This window comes from Watersipora subatra, chromosome 4, assembly GCF_963576615.1.
Source record: "Watersipora subatra chromosome 4, tzWatSuba1.1, whole genome shotgun sequence".
NCBI classification, from domain to species: Eukaryota; Metazoa; Bryozoa; class Gymnolaemata; order Cheilostomatida; family Watersiporidae; genus Watersipora; species Watersipora subatra.
Window position 1 is genome coordinate 63,360,720 of NC_088711.1, and position 17,095 is coordinate 63,377,814.

At 35.5% G+C, this 17,095-nt stretch overlaps 1 long non-coding RNA gene across 1 annotated transcript; it reads left to right on the forward strand.

Annotated features, from left to right (window-relative positions):
• Positions 1-5,514: 5,514 nt before the first annotated feature.
• Positions 5,515-15,602, forward strand: LOC137394740 (uncharacterized). Its single transcript, XR_010978365.1, has 2 exons — positions 5,515-6,230; positions 15,304-15,602. It is a non-coding gene; the product is annotated as an uncharacterized lncRNA (long non-coding RNA).
• Positions 15,603-17,095: the final 1,493 nt, after the last annotated feature.

Here is a 17,095-nt window from a genome sequence, read left to right on the forward strand (position 1 = left end):
TCCCACGCTATTTGCAACTGCAAAACTGCTTGATATAAATATTCCCTTACATTAGCTCATGCATAGCGTTACTGTGCCTATGGCACTATGTCTATGGTATTGTCTCAATGTACCGCTGTCTATGGTATTGTCTCAATGTACCGCTGTCTATGGTATTGTCTCAATGTACCGCTGTCTATGGTATTGTCTCAATGTATCGCTGTCTATGGTATTGTCTCAATGTACCGCTGTCTATGGTATTGTCTCAATGTACCGCTGTCTGTGGTATTGTCTCAATGTACCGCTGTCTATTGTATTGTCTCAATGTACCGCTGTCTATGGTATTGTCTCGATGTACCGCTGTCTATGGTATTGTCTCGATGTACCGCTGTCTATGGTATTGTCTCAATGTACCGCTGTCTATCGTATAGTCTCAATGTACAGCTGTCTATGGTGTTGTCTCCATGTACCGCTGTCTATGGTATTGTCTCATTGTACCACTGTCTATGGTATTGTCTCAATGTACCGCTGTCTATGGTATTGTCTCAATGTACCGCTGTCTATGGTATTGTCTCAATGTACCACTGTCTATGGTATTGTCTCAATGTACCGCTGTCTATGGTATTGTCTCAATGTACCGCTGTCTATCGTATTGTCTCAATGTATCGCTGTCTATGGTATTGTCTCAATGTATCGCTGTCTATGGTATTTTCTCAATGTACCGCTGTCTATGATATTGTCTCAATATACCGCCAATCTGTGACACAACTTACATCGGCAATGAACCGATAAAAATATAACCATGGGATGATATCCCACTAGCAAAAATCAACAAAAATTACATTGACACAATTAAGTCGACACAATTTGAAAGATCAGCCTTTTTAAGGAAATATCGCTCACTCATCGTTGTACCAGAGCTAGTCGTTACGTCACACAGTGATAAACATAGCTGACGATTTGTGGACACACGAGCCTGCGTCATTTACTGTTGCTACTACCTTGATACATTGTGTGACGCTACAATCATAACTTTGACGCTTATCAACTCGAGAAATGAGACCTCATGGATTAGATTAAAAAATCACTCTTGTAAAGCGTCATGAAGCAACGGAAACATATAATAACTTTACATTTTACCAAGATCTATCAAATCTTTTTAGTGAACGGTCGCTATATGACAATGTGCTTTTGATATTGTGTCTATGGCAATGTGTCTATGGCAATATGAACTTTGAATGTAACATTCTATCCACCATGCTTTTGGCATTAGCTGATCACAAAGGAAGTATTGTATACAACAGGATACCTTAGCCATGGCTCTTCAGACCAGGTTGATTTGTGGTGAGGGTACACTCACTCGCCCTTCATCCAAACATATAAGAATTAGTGATACTTCAAGCAGAAAGCAGTTTAATTATGAAACAAATGTTCATTAAACACAAGTGTGGCAATAATCTGCTGTAAGTTCCTCCTCTAGACCATGGTAACCAAGATCAGTGTAACATCCAGTTAGGTTTATCATCACAGCGGCTGGTCGCATAAAACTAACTTAAGGATCTGATAATTGTTTTCCGCTTCTCATCTGGAGTGTAATGCTATTGGCATTACAGTTGCACAATGTTATAATATAGTGGTAGTATAAAGTAGGTATTACAGCAGATTTCATTCTGGAAGAAAGAAGCTATAACATTGGTCAAATTAGGAAAACTTTGAAAATATGTAAAAACCATTCGAAAGCATTTGATATTGGAAAATGTAGGTGAGTGGGGAAGAACTGTGCCATAGCAGGTGCGTGTCTCTAGCCATCGCAAGGATTCAGGCGTGCCACAAAGATATCATGCAGAATTAATGAATAATCATTTTTATAGACCCGGCCTATAAACGTTCTTCTGTAATGTCCACGAAATTGAACAGTTTTGGTGATTTAGTTTGTCTATCATTTATTGAACTACAATCAATGATAGCTGCTCATTTTGTCAAAGAAAACTCATCAAATAGGTAACTATTGCTAACTAACACTTTAAGGAGCGCATTCAATTTTACCCATCCTAACTAGTAGCCTGAGAGAACAAGGCCACTTGCTAAGCTGTGACAATATAACCAGAATGCACTGCCTTAGGAGAAGCTCATAAGTGTAGGCAGAATTCTTGATGCTGACAAGACAAAGGTTTGTGCTGTCAAAAGTCAGCCAACAACAATAGTAGTAGTAGGAAGAGCGTGAAGTGGCCCGTCTAACGGTGTGATTAAAAACAAGATGGCAATACTGTAAACCCTGTTAACTCTCAACTATTTCTTGTATTGAACGCTCTCATCACATCATAGGAAACACCCAAGGTACACACATATATTACTACAAAATTGGTGCTGTGACATTCAGAGGTACAATTGAATTATGCTGCCGATGTGAATAAGTATACCTTGCTTCCTATTCTCCATCTATAGCTCCAGTCCTATGGGGAACTGCTGTATGCGGACCATTACTAGGTGAAATGGTGACCCGAATATATTGGATTTTACAGGCCAGTATGGTATGATCAACATTCTGACATGTGAAATCGGACATACTCACTGATCAATAATTAATAGGCTGTCTACTTTTCATGTCTTCTGTGCATTGAACGAAATCTTTAAGTGGTTCCCAATTTGCTGCGGTAGTCTTAGATGGTTGTAACAGTCTTTGATTGATGAATCAAGCAGCTTCAAAGGTCAGCAGAGGTAGCAGTGGACAACTCACACTGTTTTATTTCTACTTTGAATTGCTACAGCTCAACAGGTCAATTGATAGAAGAAAGGAGAATACATTGTTCAAAGGAAACAGTTGCAATTGATTCATAGTGAGCAGACAGATTGGTATGATGAGTAAATGTGACAAAGGACAATATTATACCATCTGTTCTATGATGAGATTAATCTCTTCAAAATTGAAAAATATGACCGAGTAGACTTCATCCTAACCATGATGACTATGTATTATAAGTATGTATCTGTGAAGATCAATTATCAATATTAGATAAGGTTGCCATTACTATAGTTAATAATGTGCCGTATCATTCATGATTATTTGGCAGAGCTTCATATGCCTGCCTGCCTGTCTCACCGCTCCCTGACTAGATTCACACCCATTCATTCAAATTGATCTACAGTAACTGTCCAGGTTCCTTATATCCAACGACATTTATTCTTAGTTATCTCCCTTTACTTAAAATTATGACCGTGTTATTGTTAGCTGTCATGCAGTAATAATAAAAATACCATGTAACAATACTATTAAATACCATGTAACAATACTATTAAATACCATGTAACAATACTATTAAATACCATGTAACAATACTATTAAATACCATGTAACAATACTATTAAATACCATGTAACAATACTATTAAATACCATGTAACAATACTATTAAATACCATGTAACAATACTATTAAATACCATGTAACAATACTATTAAATACCATGTAACAATACTATTAAATACCATGTAACAATACTATTAAATACCATGTAACAATACTATTAAATACCATGTAACAATACTATTAAATACCATGTAACTATTAAATACCTTATAGCCAAATTACCTGATAAGCCACACTAACTAATGATACGAATAATGCATATCCAGAACACTATATAACTTTCACAAAAACGCCAGGCCTATAATTGATCGGGTGCCTACTGTACCAGTATAGTAATTCCCATACAGCTCTGTTTGAAGATAAATAATTTGTCAATTTGATGCTACAAAGCTATTGTTATTGGCTCTATGTGCTTACCCTCTGGATGTCAACGCCATGACAAAAAATAGTCATACAACCGCTACGCAGTAGAAGGCAGCCAATGTACAACTGACCTACCCTAATTATCACTGGCCGACTAGATGTGGTTGTTCACCTGTGACCGTATAAGTTGTTGATTCAGTTGCGTAGGCACGACTCCACGACTTGACACCCATACTTCCTTGTATTAAAGGGGAGTGTGCGCGAGAGAAGGGACTTCCCCGGCATTGATCAAATATTACTGCTAAGTGAATGTTTGATTTTCGCTGTGGCGGAACTTCTAGTTTCGCGCCATTTTGATCTTTGCTACATAGAATATTGCGCTATAGTCTGCAAAAATGCCAAGTATTGTTGTATAAGTGGCCGACTTGTACACATAGTGCTGTATTAGACATGAGAATTAGGTCAAGGCGTATCTGTAAAATTTACACCTTAGCGTTGTCAACGCCTTCCAACGTCACAGACCGTATCCAGTCGACATTTACTACTCAACAACCTATTTTGGTCAACCGACGCATATTAGAGTTTAAATGTTAAGCGTGTTGGCAGCTCATAAAAGAAAGGGGTGCCCATCGGCTCATTTCATTACGTCTCTAGACGGAAGTTTTTTAAAGCATAACAATATTCCATTACTAGCATTAGTGACAATGATTTGCTAGTAAATAAACATGAAACTTGGTAAGGATATTTATCTCTGTAGTATTGATTTTCCAAAACAATGTCTACAAGTTAATTTTATGAGTGACAAACCGTAATGAGTTGTTGTTACTGTTTTTGGCAAACCTGTACTACAGGCTTACCATACCTAAAATAATCCAAAGTCAAATACTTATGCCTTCCCAGAGTTAATCCTGAATGAATGAAAATTAACACGTGATGAAATGGCGGTTGACATATTAGGGCAAATGTTCAGATCATTTAAATTCCCCATTCATTTTTGTATAAATAGATATTTCTGGCATTCTTTGAGTCATCATTGATGACACAAATTTGATCAACATTCGAAGATAAGCCACCGACCGACATCGCATTAGTAAAATTGGTAACAATAAGGTCGATGCAATTTTGAATATCGATCTCATTATGAAAGTATCGCCTGAAGCGAGTCAGAACTGAATGATCAATCCAAAAGTTACCTATAGTAGTCGCAACATCCCAAGGCAAGAAATCTGACAGCTAGAAAGTTCAAGTACCCAAATACCGAAACATAAAATGACCGAACAAAAGAAATGCGTACATTTTTGGAATTTCACCATCTATTCTACTGACCTACATAAAAGCCTAATGTGAGATGTTGTGGCTATGGTTAAAAGAACACCAGTCAGTGAGCATACCATGGACTAACAGACAGATATCACAGTATTAAGTTTTAGAAAGATTGACCATGAATAAGATGACCTATTGATGGCCGAGGATAGTGGTGAATATAGCAGACGAGAGGTGACTGACATTGACCAGCCTTGTAAGTAAGGTCACAGCATTGTAGGAATACAAGTTGTGAAGTGAATGCTGCACGAGGCGTGTTCAACTGACTGCAAATCTATCAAGAGGATGAGTTGCATGCTATTGATTACCACAATAAAGATTGCTCATATATATGTATGTATATGCTATAAATAGTGGTTAAGTCCTATTAGATGCAGGCAAAGAGCCTGTCTAGCGCCTACTGACAAAAGGGGGAAAAGATTTTCCCCTTTACAGCCACAGCGCATATATTGAGCTGGTGCATAAACAGCAGTGGAGACAGGATTCGTCTAGCGAAGAGTGTGGGTTACCTTATACGAGGGTTGAGAGACTAGTGGTAATAGAGGTACAACTGATTGACAGACTTGGATGTCGAAGTCGGCTGACGTGTTGATCAGCGAATGTCGTGTGATCGGTGTAGTTAGGACTTGACGGGCCAGTAAGAAGTTTCACCTTACTAACTTGACAAATCCCGACTACTTCAACCATTTCTCCACTTAGCGCCATCAACCGCCGTCACAGGAAGAAGAGTAGAGCGGTGTAGACCTCTCCCAGTAAAGTTCTTGCAATTTCTACAAGCGGCAGGTTCTCATTCACGAAGTATTGTCAAGCGTCCTTCGATTGGCTCCGCCTACTGACCTTGAAGAACATTTGGACTGGATTTTTAGAATGCCCTGAATCCTAGCTGCGTGAGAAGGGTCAAAATATGGAACGATGTTGCCGAATATTTTACCAGGTCAGCTGTACCTTGGGCACCCTCATCACTCCTATCTTTCCTATCCCAGGCTGGTAACTATCCTTATTAAGTTTGCTTGGCGGACCTCACACCGGCAGTAAAGCGCCACCTAGTAGCCAGATTTAATAGGCCACTAGCTTTGAGGAAGTTTTCTGTTTCGTAATATAATGTTAGCCAGTATACCATGCTAAGCAACCACCATTAACTGGACACGTGGCACCGTCAGCAAGATGTCCTCCATCTGCAGAATCCGACTATCATCAAGGTAAGTAAAGTGTTAATATATAGGACAGCGCCTATTCTACCAAAAACCTGTCAATCAACCATCCACCATCCCCTTCCGCCTATATTCAAAGTATCTGTTATGATCCCATCTACCCTATGCATTTATTTGCTGGTGTATTTTCTGGCTCTGCATTTAGAACTGATTTGGGTATGTGTTGCCATCGATAAATGAATACATATTTTTACATAGCTAATTCTAGCATTATAAAATATGTAGGCTGAATGTAAAATTATCTTTTATTTAAATACTGAAAATTTCTTTCATGCAAATTGCCATTCTAGAACAAACCTATTCTGCATTTACAGGCGCCTAGTTATAATTTATAAAACATATTTTCATACATGCCCTACTCTACAAGGATAGTTGATTGATATCTTAAACTTCAAAACATTCAAATAATTAGATTGCTGTATTTACCAGAAGACTCCTTATCAAATGGCATTTTAAAGTAAACAACCACAAAGTATTCTACAACTTATTGCCTATTGCTACGTTGAATCCAGTACCTTTGTGAAATCTGGATACATTCATATTCTTTTATTGTATTTTTTTACTAAAAATCAGTTTGTCTGAAGTTGTCTCTCTTACAGTAGAATGGCAACCAGCTAAGTACAATTACATCACAGCGACGTATTTACTCGCTATAGAAATGACAGTTTTATTTATTTTCAGGTTTGTATTTAGAAGTTGCTCTGAATTAACAAAATTTACTTGCAAGCAGTCTGACAGCTATAATTCAATGTAATCTATAATTTTTATGTACATTTCTATGATAGCATGCAAGAGTTCTATAAAAATGTAGCGTTCTATTTATAATGTCAAAATGGGCAAATTTGCAATGATGCCCATTTCGCAATAAAGTAGGCCTACGGTCGTTCAGCAATATATCCATGGTACTGGCAGACACTTTAGGCTTAATGGTCATGAATTTCTTGAGGCAGTTATAAAAAAACGTATTCCCGCAGGTCAATGAACTCGTTGCCTTGGAAATAAGCCAACCCATTAGAATAGTAGACTTGGGCTTCCACAAGTTGCTCTAGTAAGATTTGCTCTAGTAATTGTCATCGCTGTGAAACTATAGACATGAAACAGTGGCAAGACAACTCCAAACACAGCTAGTTGTTCTGGATGTTACAGTAGTTTTTTTTACAAAAAATAATAACATTAGTATCTGCTTGCCATAAACAACTGCTTTAAAATCCATTTACTACAAAATATTTCATATTTTAAATAAATAAACTAAAATATATTCTTTCTGCTTTGCAAATCGTTTTATTAAAGGTTGACTTGCAACAGCATTCACATTACAGTTATTTGATATGAAAAGATTCACCATGTCTTACTCTGTTGTGTTGTAGGTGCAAAATATGTAACAAGCTCTTAAAAGCTCAAAATTGAACAGAAAATCGCAGCCACACGAGACCCCCGTAGTTTGGATTCCCTTTCCAAAACGGCTCAAATGTGATGTAGTTGTGAGAGATGGTTTCTGTTTACACTTTCATGCAACCTTATTCGTCGAAATATTTTCACAAATATACTCCACGAATCTATATTCCCCACGATCTATATTTGATACGGGGTCTTTGGTAAAACTCGAAGTGTTTTTCATAAACTAGTGGTACGATAAGTTTTATATTGAGCTTTTTATTGGCCTTTCAATTCACGTGAGAACATGACGTGACAAAACAATAACCAAATTTCGTGGCTACGTCATCGAAATAAAGAGATTCCAATCTACGGCGGCTTTTCGTTTTTGAGCTTTTAAGAGCTTGTAATCACATTTCCACATATTTGGCACCTATAACACAACAGAGTAAGACATGGTAAATCTTTTGGTACCAAATAACTGTAATGTGAATTTTGTTGCAAGTCAACCTTTAACTCTGCGTACTACTAGCCACGTGGTCCGGCTCAGCAGAGTGTTTGCGTGTGGCCAAGGCCTGGTGTTGTGGCTTAAGTAAGCTTTAGACAATACGTTTCTGATTAGTGAGTAGTTACAGTAATTCATTAGCCTTTAGTGCCTGTACTTAAACAAAAGGAAACAATGATCTGCCTGCACTTATTAACCAATAGAAAATATAGTTACAGCTTATAGAGGTGGAACGAGACAGTTTTCCAAGTTCGAGACGAGACTCGAGACACTGTATTGTAAAAATTCGAGACTCGAGACACGAGACAGTAAAATAATGAGCATTTGGTGATGATTTCACTACACAAGTACTAGCTACTTGGTATATATAAAATTAATAAAACTATTTTTAAATTGAATTTTCACCTGGTGTAAACAATTTAAATACAACATTTTAATAGTGATATGCATGTAGTTTTTGTAAACAAAAGTGACACAAACAGCTCTAAAATACCAAAGTTATATATTCTAAGAATTTTGAGCTTGATTGATCATAATTATTATAAACATATTGCTTTGTACATGTATATTTTTACCATCTATTGAATAGTTCTTACTTTTTAATGTAATGTGTAATGAAACCGATAGCCGTCGCTCTACAAAGAAATACCGCAACTAAAAGAACACACGATAACACTTTCATTCTTATCGTTTCATTAATGTTAAGCTTTGTTTGTGTATTAACTGTAGTATGTGAATTATATTTAAATTGTACTCATGAAATTATATTAATTACTGTATACATGCACATGTATATTCTTATATTGAGCTAACAAAACGTCATTGTTAACCGAACACGGACTATGGTCGACACGGCCTTTCGTTCGTTTCTCCGTGTCCGGACAAGTTTTACCCGCGATTGGTAGTGTATACGTAAAAGATGCCCGAATTTTATGAAGGGCGGTTGGTGTTTAGACATGATACCATAAAATACAGACATTTTACCCGCAAAAGTGTTATTTATTAAATTGGATTATCCGAAGAGTAATTAGATACGACCCGGTATCTGTTTTAAGGACATAGAACCGAACTAAAATATAACAGGGCCGTTGTCCGGACTACATGATTAGACTCAGTGGACAACATAATCAATAGCAACAGGTAGTAACGGACCGGGTGTAACTTTAAAGGCAGTTGCCCGCAATCCATTACAATATATGGAGTTGTTGCTACCGCAAGACGCCATGTTTTAACAACCGTGCGCAGACGCTTTAGTTCTATTTCCTGTCTCGAGTTTGGCAATAGTTAAGTCGAGACGAGACCGATATGAGACGAGACAGGTCGATACTCGAGACGTCTCGAGTCTCGTTCCACCTCTAACAGCTTATCTTGAGCGTAGTTTCACTTTGCAAAACTTCACTTTTTTATCGCAGTTTCTTTTTCACATTGACCAACTGTGTCAGACAGAGGTTGTACCAATTGCATATCAATGGACTTCTAATGATTATCTATTGAACAATAGTACTGGTGAGAGTTATTATTTTATTAGTAGCAGTAATAATAATAATTCCATGAGCTTTAATAATATTGATAACTTGTATGACACGGAAAATTGCTCACGATATTAGTGAGGAGGTGTGCAAGCTCATTCTGCAACACATTTGTAGCTTTTTTTTATAGTATCAGCTGATATAAAATTTTATGTTGATTATTTTGGTATCGAAATACTTTTCATAGATTGTGGTTAAAAAGTTATAACAATTCATATGTGTGTTTGTCAATTATTAGGTTTTACCAAATATTTAATGTCCTGGTAACAAAAATTAATTTGGTGGCGAACGAATTAAGAAAATTGTGAACCAGTGATTCCATAAAGAAACGCAGTAATATTTATAAGCAGCTACTAGCTAATAGCTCATATTCTTGTTGAAGTCATCTTAGTTTAACTAGAGTTTAATTAAAATTTAATTAGCATTAAACTAGAATAAAGATTTAAAATGGAATCTAGTATAAGTTGAAACAAATTATGCCACATATTTTATTATTAACTGTACTACCTAACATAGATATTGCTTTGTCAGCGCTGCCATTCATATGTTTTTAAAGTAAAGTAGCACAATCTTTTTTCATTATCACTTCATTGATTGTGTTTTTACGTATAGTTTAAGTTTTTACATTTCTTGTTGTTTTAATGATATATTTAATTATTTGAGATATTAATCATTGTTTTTGCAACAAATTAATATAAATAATTATAATAAATTCTTCAAAGAATCTTTTCTCTTGTGATAGTTTTGATGTACAAAGAAACAATATAAGCGAAATAACTTTGTATATTGAGGTTAGACTGACCTCAGCATTGTCACACTCAACTCTTGGGTGTGACCTGCCAGCTTGATAATGGCTACTGAGGATATCATACTAGAAGAAAAGTTTTCTTGATCATTTTCACTACGTTTCAGCTATTTGGCACATGTATTCCACTCTTGCTTTTTTGAAGTGTATTAGAGGTTCTATTACGTAAATTTCACATAATGTACAGACATTATGTAAGGGGTTTGCTTTGTAATTACATAAAAAATTCTATATAACGTAATATATTTTACGTTATATAAATATAACGTAAAATGTCAAGCCAGAGCAAGTTGCTAAACTTGCTTTTAATAATTAGCGTCCCTTAAAAATATCACTTTCTCTCTTGCCACATTTGGGAGAGAAAGTGATGTATTGAGTTATCTCTATTACATATTATTAACTGTTGTATTATATTTTTGTAGCGCAGGCCTTGCTGTCTTGAAAAAAGTTAAAAAAATCATTCAAATTAACATTGAAGCTGTACGCTCCTCTTGACTTACCGTAAAATTACCGTAAGTAAAAGGGATAAGAGAAAAAAGGCAAGTGGGCGATACAAAATAATATACCACAGTTGCTGTACATTCATTAAATGAAAAAGTTAAGTTCAGTTTTTTTCTGTTTTGATGCTTAGAACAGATAAAGCAATTTGAATGTATTTCACTGTTCATATAACAAAGTTCATATAATGTACATTTTTTCACAATAGATTATTTATGTTGTGGTAGCGCCTACTGTAGTTTTTTCGTATATCCTTTTTAAATGCTAAAATAATTATGAAAACAAACCTATAGTGCCCTGCAATTACAATGAGTATAGATCTATGTCGGTTTCACTGCTTGTCGAACATTTATGAATAACCCTAGAAGTTGCTACTTGCTCTCCTCCTTCCCTCTAGTAACCATGCCAGTTAGGAGCTGTCTGTACTAGAGATAAATGGTAGTTATCAAGAATTAACTGCTTACCACCTGCACATACTTTAGTCTGGCACTTTGGGATATTAGTGTAATTCAAGATCATCCTGGCTCTAGCTTCCTTCCAGAACACCTGTTCCACCTGTTCTCCAGCCCTACAAGGTGCCTGGTTAGCATTATTTATCGAACCCTCGCTGTCCCATTCTTAATTACCTGGCTACACACCGGATGCATAGTGTAGATGCTCATAGGCGCAGGAGCTACACACCCATGCTACCAAGATGCAACATGTTGACAATAGACTGACGAATGAGAAATTCCCTCAGTTCTTTAAAGGTCATTACGTCCGGCTGGATTTTCCACTACCACTCTTGGAATATCCAGCGTGATACTTATTCAATATGGATCAACTGTTCATGATGGCAATTATGTTTGCGCAGCTAGTTCCACTGCTCTATGTTGTTAAGAAGAAACGCTAGGCCTCTACGCGATGAATAAATACAGTCAAGGACAGGCAGACTTTAGGTTCATGATATAGATCAAACTACAGAAAAAAGATTTCAACAAATTTAATTATTGCAAGCATTTCAATAATTAAATTTCAGTGAATTTTTTAATGAAATGTTTTTTAAACACCTGTTATTGATACTAGAATTTTTCGTATATTTTTTCAAGTAAAAATATTTTGATTTTCATACAAATAGTAGTGTGTATGAAGACTCCCTGTTGTCGATATCGTTTTAATATTGAATTGAGATGATTACAGCTATTTCTGCCAAACACAAATCTGTCAGTTGTATCTCTATTAGCATAGAATTATTCTTGCTAGCACCTAGACGATGCATCAAATGCCTTTTCTTGTTTAAACAGGCCTTAAAGATATGGTTGCGTCAAATTTGAGTTGATTTTAAAAGAAAGTATATTTCTTTGTCTATCAGTTGATATGTTGTTTGTTGTGTTAGACGATCTCATTGTCAAGATATTTGAAGATTAAAATCGAAAAAATTCATTGCGGTAAAAATGCTCAGGCCAAAAAACATGCCCAGACTTGCCCAAAATGATGTAACGCGTGATACAACCTGTCTCGATTTCTCGTATTCATATCGGCTATTGCGATAAAAGTCTAGTCCTACGCGGCTTTATTGGCATATATTTCATCTTATATTTGCTCGTGTTGACTAGGATAAAATTTTAAATCCAGCTACAAATACATTACTAGAAATTCTCCTGTCATACAGCCCACAACCATGATGATATTGGGAAAAGAAAGGGTAATGATGGTTGAGAAATGCAATATTAGCAGTCAAATGGGACTGCAGTGCAGTAGGATAACTGCAATGGTAGCTGTAATGTACTGGGTGTTATTATGTACAACAAACAGCAATAATGAAAGGAAAATATTATATGTTTATATCTTCCCCCTGCAATAGGAGAAATGCAATATTAGAAGTAAAATGCACTGATATTATTAGAATAATCAATATTATTAATATAGTAATACAGTAATAATAGAAAACCAATGCACAGTTTTGTTTACATTTCAAAACGTCATAGCAACCAATATCAAGAAGTTGTGATATTTATCTAGATTTTTAGAAAATCTATTTAACAAAAATATTTAGAAAAAATAATGACAGTAACATATTGCCCAACATCGGTCACTATATACTTCGATCTTGTAAATTCGAATGACTATTCTTATAATTAAATCTTATAAAATCGAATAATTATTCTTATAATTAAACATCGTAATAATCTTATAAGAATCGTTAGAAAAATATCATCGTCATTCCCTTTACTTTCACTGCTTTGGACATCAGTTGGAATACCAAAGTACTCATTATAAGTGTCCAAAATGTCAGTTACTATGAAATCGGCAAAAAAGAAATGATTACTTTTCAGTACTTCTACATTTGTTACTGAAACCTTCGGCAATTGGACAATGCCATAGACTGATGAAATGCGCACGTTTTTCTTGTGAAATGCGCACGACTTAATGGTTATACTCTCTGTCGCACAGCCTTATCGGCGTTTCGTTGGCCGGTCTTAATTTTGATTAAAAAAGGCTTGTCAAAGTTTTAATAGCGATTTTAGGCCAAATTAATCTGTCTATATATGTATAATCTGATCAGATGGGTAAGGTTTAGGATATTGTCTACAAATTTCAAAGACTTGGTAACATATTTAAATAGGTTTATATGTGTTTTGTATCGTTATTATACTTAAACGACTTCATTGAAAAATGGTTAAATTTGTTGATGAGATTTCGGTACAAGGGTTTGCGACGGCCGTTGATGAATAATTTTCATGAGTTGTGTGTGCATATGCATTTATCATAAATCTCCTGAACAATCGCTTCGCTCGTGTTTGGTCGTGGGATTACCAATGTCTCAAACGCCTCAAACAAGGAAAATTAAAAACTTGTCATATTAGCTTCTTCTAAATGCTGTGTAAACATCTTAGTACCGACTACCAATTCTACTGGTCTACGGTAATTCTGTCAAGCAAACTATGTAGAATAAGGTCTTTGTATCGGCACAGTACCGTTGCTACCTACACTAATGATATACAGCCCCCAAAAGCCTTGCCCACATGATGCCTGTCGCCTATCCTGGGAGTGGGGCTGTGTATCATTGCCCACACCGAAAAAGAGTTTCTCACTAAGTAAAATAAGCAAGCCGCGTCTTTGAAAAGAATATGTTGCGAAACCAACTACATCCCTAAAAGTCATATACATTGTAAAGTCGACTGTCAACGTTATCGAGTCATTATTGGTATCAATTTGTAGAAAGAAATGCACTGGTCACATTTGATTAGTTGATTCAAGTACTAAACAAATGGTCAAGCTATGTAAAAGTGCCTGTCCATGCAGCTCTGATTGCACTTCATAAATCCATCTATCAGACAAAATTTCAGCATAGGTGTCAACCGGGCTATGATGTATTCAATGTTCTGCAAATCATGTTTTGCATTATCTTCAACAATATTATTTTACACTATTATATAATTTTTACGAGCAAAAAAATTTTCATTTCGGCATAAAGCTTTAATTAAAAATATCCATCCAAGTCATGGCCACTCACATAGTTTCAGCTCATACAAAAAGACAAATTCATCTACTGCAGCAAACTCAAACAAAACATAATGGTTTATGCAGCACACATTCAAGTCTTTCTTTCCCATTTATGGCCGTTTCCACACTGACAAAGCTGCTTCGGCTGGTGGGACCACATAAACATCCTGTAATCAACAAATCAAATACAATAAATATATGTCATTCATAGATATGCCATTCTAACGTGTATCTACTGAAAGCTTTCAAAATGGAAAGCTCATTTAAGTTCTACCTCATTTAAGAACAGTCTTCTTAAATGAGGTCAGAGAGTTGCAAATATTGTACATTTAGTAAAAATCATTCAGGTGCCGACAGTTTTATCCTAATTAGCAGCGACATCACAGAGCTGAAACGGGAGTGTGATTCTGATATCAAGAAAATTCTTCAGTCGTCTACCATCAATCGTATGAAGATCAATATGCAAAAGTCACACTTTTTGTTGATCAGTCGTTTCAATATGGATTCTGTATCCTTCAATTTAAATGTGGGGGATAACATTCTGTTGCGGAGAAGAAACCAAACTACTCGGCTTCCTCATAAGCCATGATCTTACATGGTCCAAACATATTGATCATGTTTGCAGCAAACTTTCATCACACATGTTTCTTTTGAGGCATTCTAGATTTTACATTCCAGCTGTGATTTTTTGCGTTTTAGAGCTGTGGAGTTTGCTATCAAATTGTTTCTGGGGCTTTAGCGTTGTGGAGTTTGCTACCAAATTGTGATGTAAGAGAATACAACTTCTCTTACATGATTTTATGTCTGCAGATGTAGTCTAGATGGTTATTAGTTGTTTTTTATAATTAGTCTTGTATGTTGTAGTTACATTGATGTGTGACAGATGACACAAGATAGAAGAGCGCCTGCTCTGACTAATCAGCATGACTGTCAACCTTAATCTGAGTATGGGAAAGAATATATTTTATTGGAACTAAAGTGTAAACAACACATACCGTAACACAAACTGTAAGAGGCTTTTAGAAAAGTCTGAAAAAGCAGTGATGTCGATGATTTCTCATTTGGTGACGCATTCTGATAGTTAAGGAATTCACTTTATTTATGTCAGGTCTTGTTGGTAGCTTGTCCATTTGTTTTGCAAATAAACAAAAAGAAACCTCTCACTTTTTGTAACTGAAAAGTTTGATGAATCGTAATGCTTAAGGTACCATATATCCCTGCATATAAAAGAAAAGATCTGAAATCAGGCGATTTATAAGAAGTAACTTACGTGCTGGGGATCTACGGTACTTTTGAGAGGGCATGTTTCTCTCTATCATGAGCTGTTATATGCCCTAGCTATACTTGTCTTATGTACTAGAAATTCCACTGTCATACAGCCCACGACCAAAGCGATATTGGAAAAAAGAAAGGGTACTGATGGTTGAGAAATGCAATATTAGCAGTCAAATAGGATAACTGCAATGGTAGCTGTAATGTACTGGGTGTGGGTGTTATTATATACAACAAATAGCAATAATGAAAGGAAAAGATTATATGTTTATATCTCTCTTCCTGCAAAAGGAGAAATGCAATATTGGCCAATATTAGAAGTAAAATGCACTGATATTATTAGAATAACCAATATTATTAATATAGTAATAATATAAACCCAATGCACAATTTTGTTTACATTTCAAAACGTCATAGCCAACAATATCACGAAATTGTGATACTTATATAGATTTTTAGAAAATCTGTGCTACGTAGTCATTGTTCTGTAGTCATCCAAACTTATAATTAATTATTGTAATAATCTCATTAGAACCGTTAGAAAAAATATCATCGTCATTCCCTTTACTTACACTGCGTTAGATTTTTAGAAAATCTGTACTACGTAGTCATTGTTCTGTAGTCATCCAAACTTATAATTAATTATTGTAATAATCTCATAAGAACCGTTAAAAAAATATCATCGTCATTTCCTTTACTTACACTGCGTTGGACATCAGTTAGAATACCAAAGTACTCAAATGTGTCGGCAAATGAAAATGAAAAAGTTGAAATCGGCAAAAATGAAACGATTTCTGTACTTCTACGTTAATTACCGAAACCTTCGGCAATTCGACAATGCTATAGACTGGTGAAAGGTGTACGTTATTTTTTCGTGAAATGCGCAGGACTTAATCGTTCTATTCTCTGTCGCTCGGCGTTTCAATTTCCGGTCTTAACTTTTATAAAAGTGACGCTTAGCAAGTTTTAATAACTACTTTCGTTCAAATTAATCTGTCTATTTGTGTATAATCCGATCAGATGGTAAGTTTTAAAAGAATTTCGATAATTTACAAAGACTTGGTAACATATTTAAATAGGCCTATATGTGTTTTGTATCATTATTATACTTTAACTAATCTACAAAACGATGGTTAAATTTGTTGATGAAATTTTAATACAAGGGTTCGTCTCATTGTTGATGAATAATTTTCGTAAGTTGTGTGCACATGCATTTATCATAAAAACTCCCAAACTTCGCATCCGCTCGTTTAGTCGCGGGATTAGAACATCCCATATCTTTATCTCATTGGCTGTGATAGCAGATTTTTAAATACATAAAACAAATAACTAATCTATAAATAGCAATTTTAAAGGAAATTGTTGATAATAGTAGTGGCAGCAA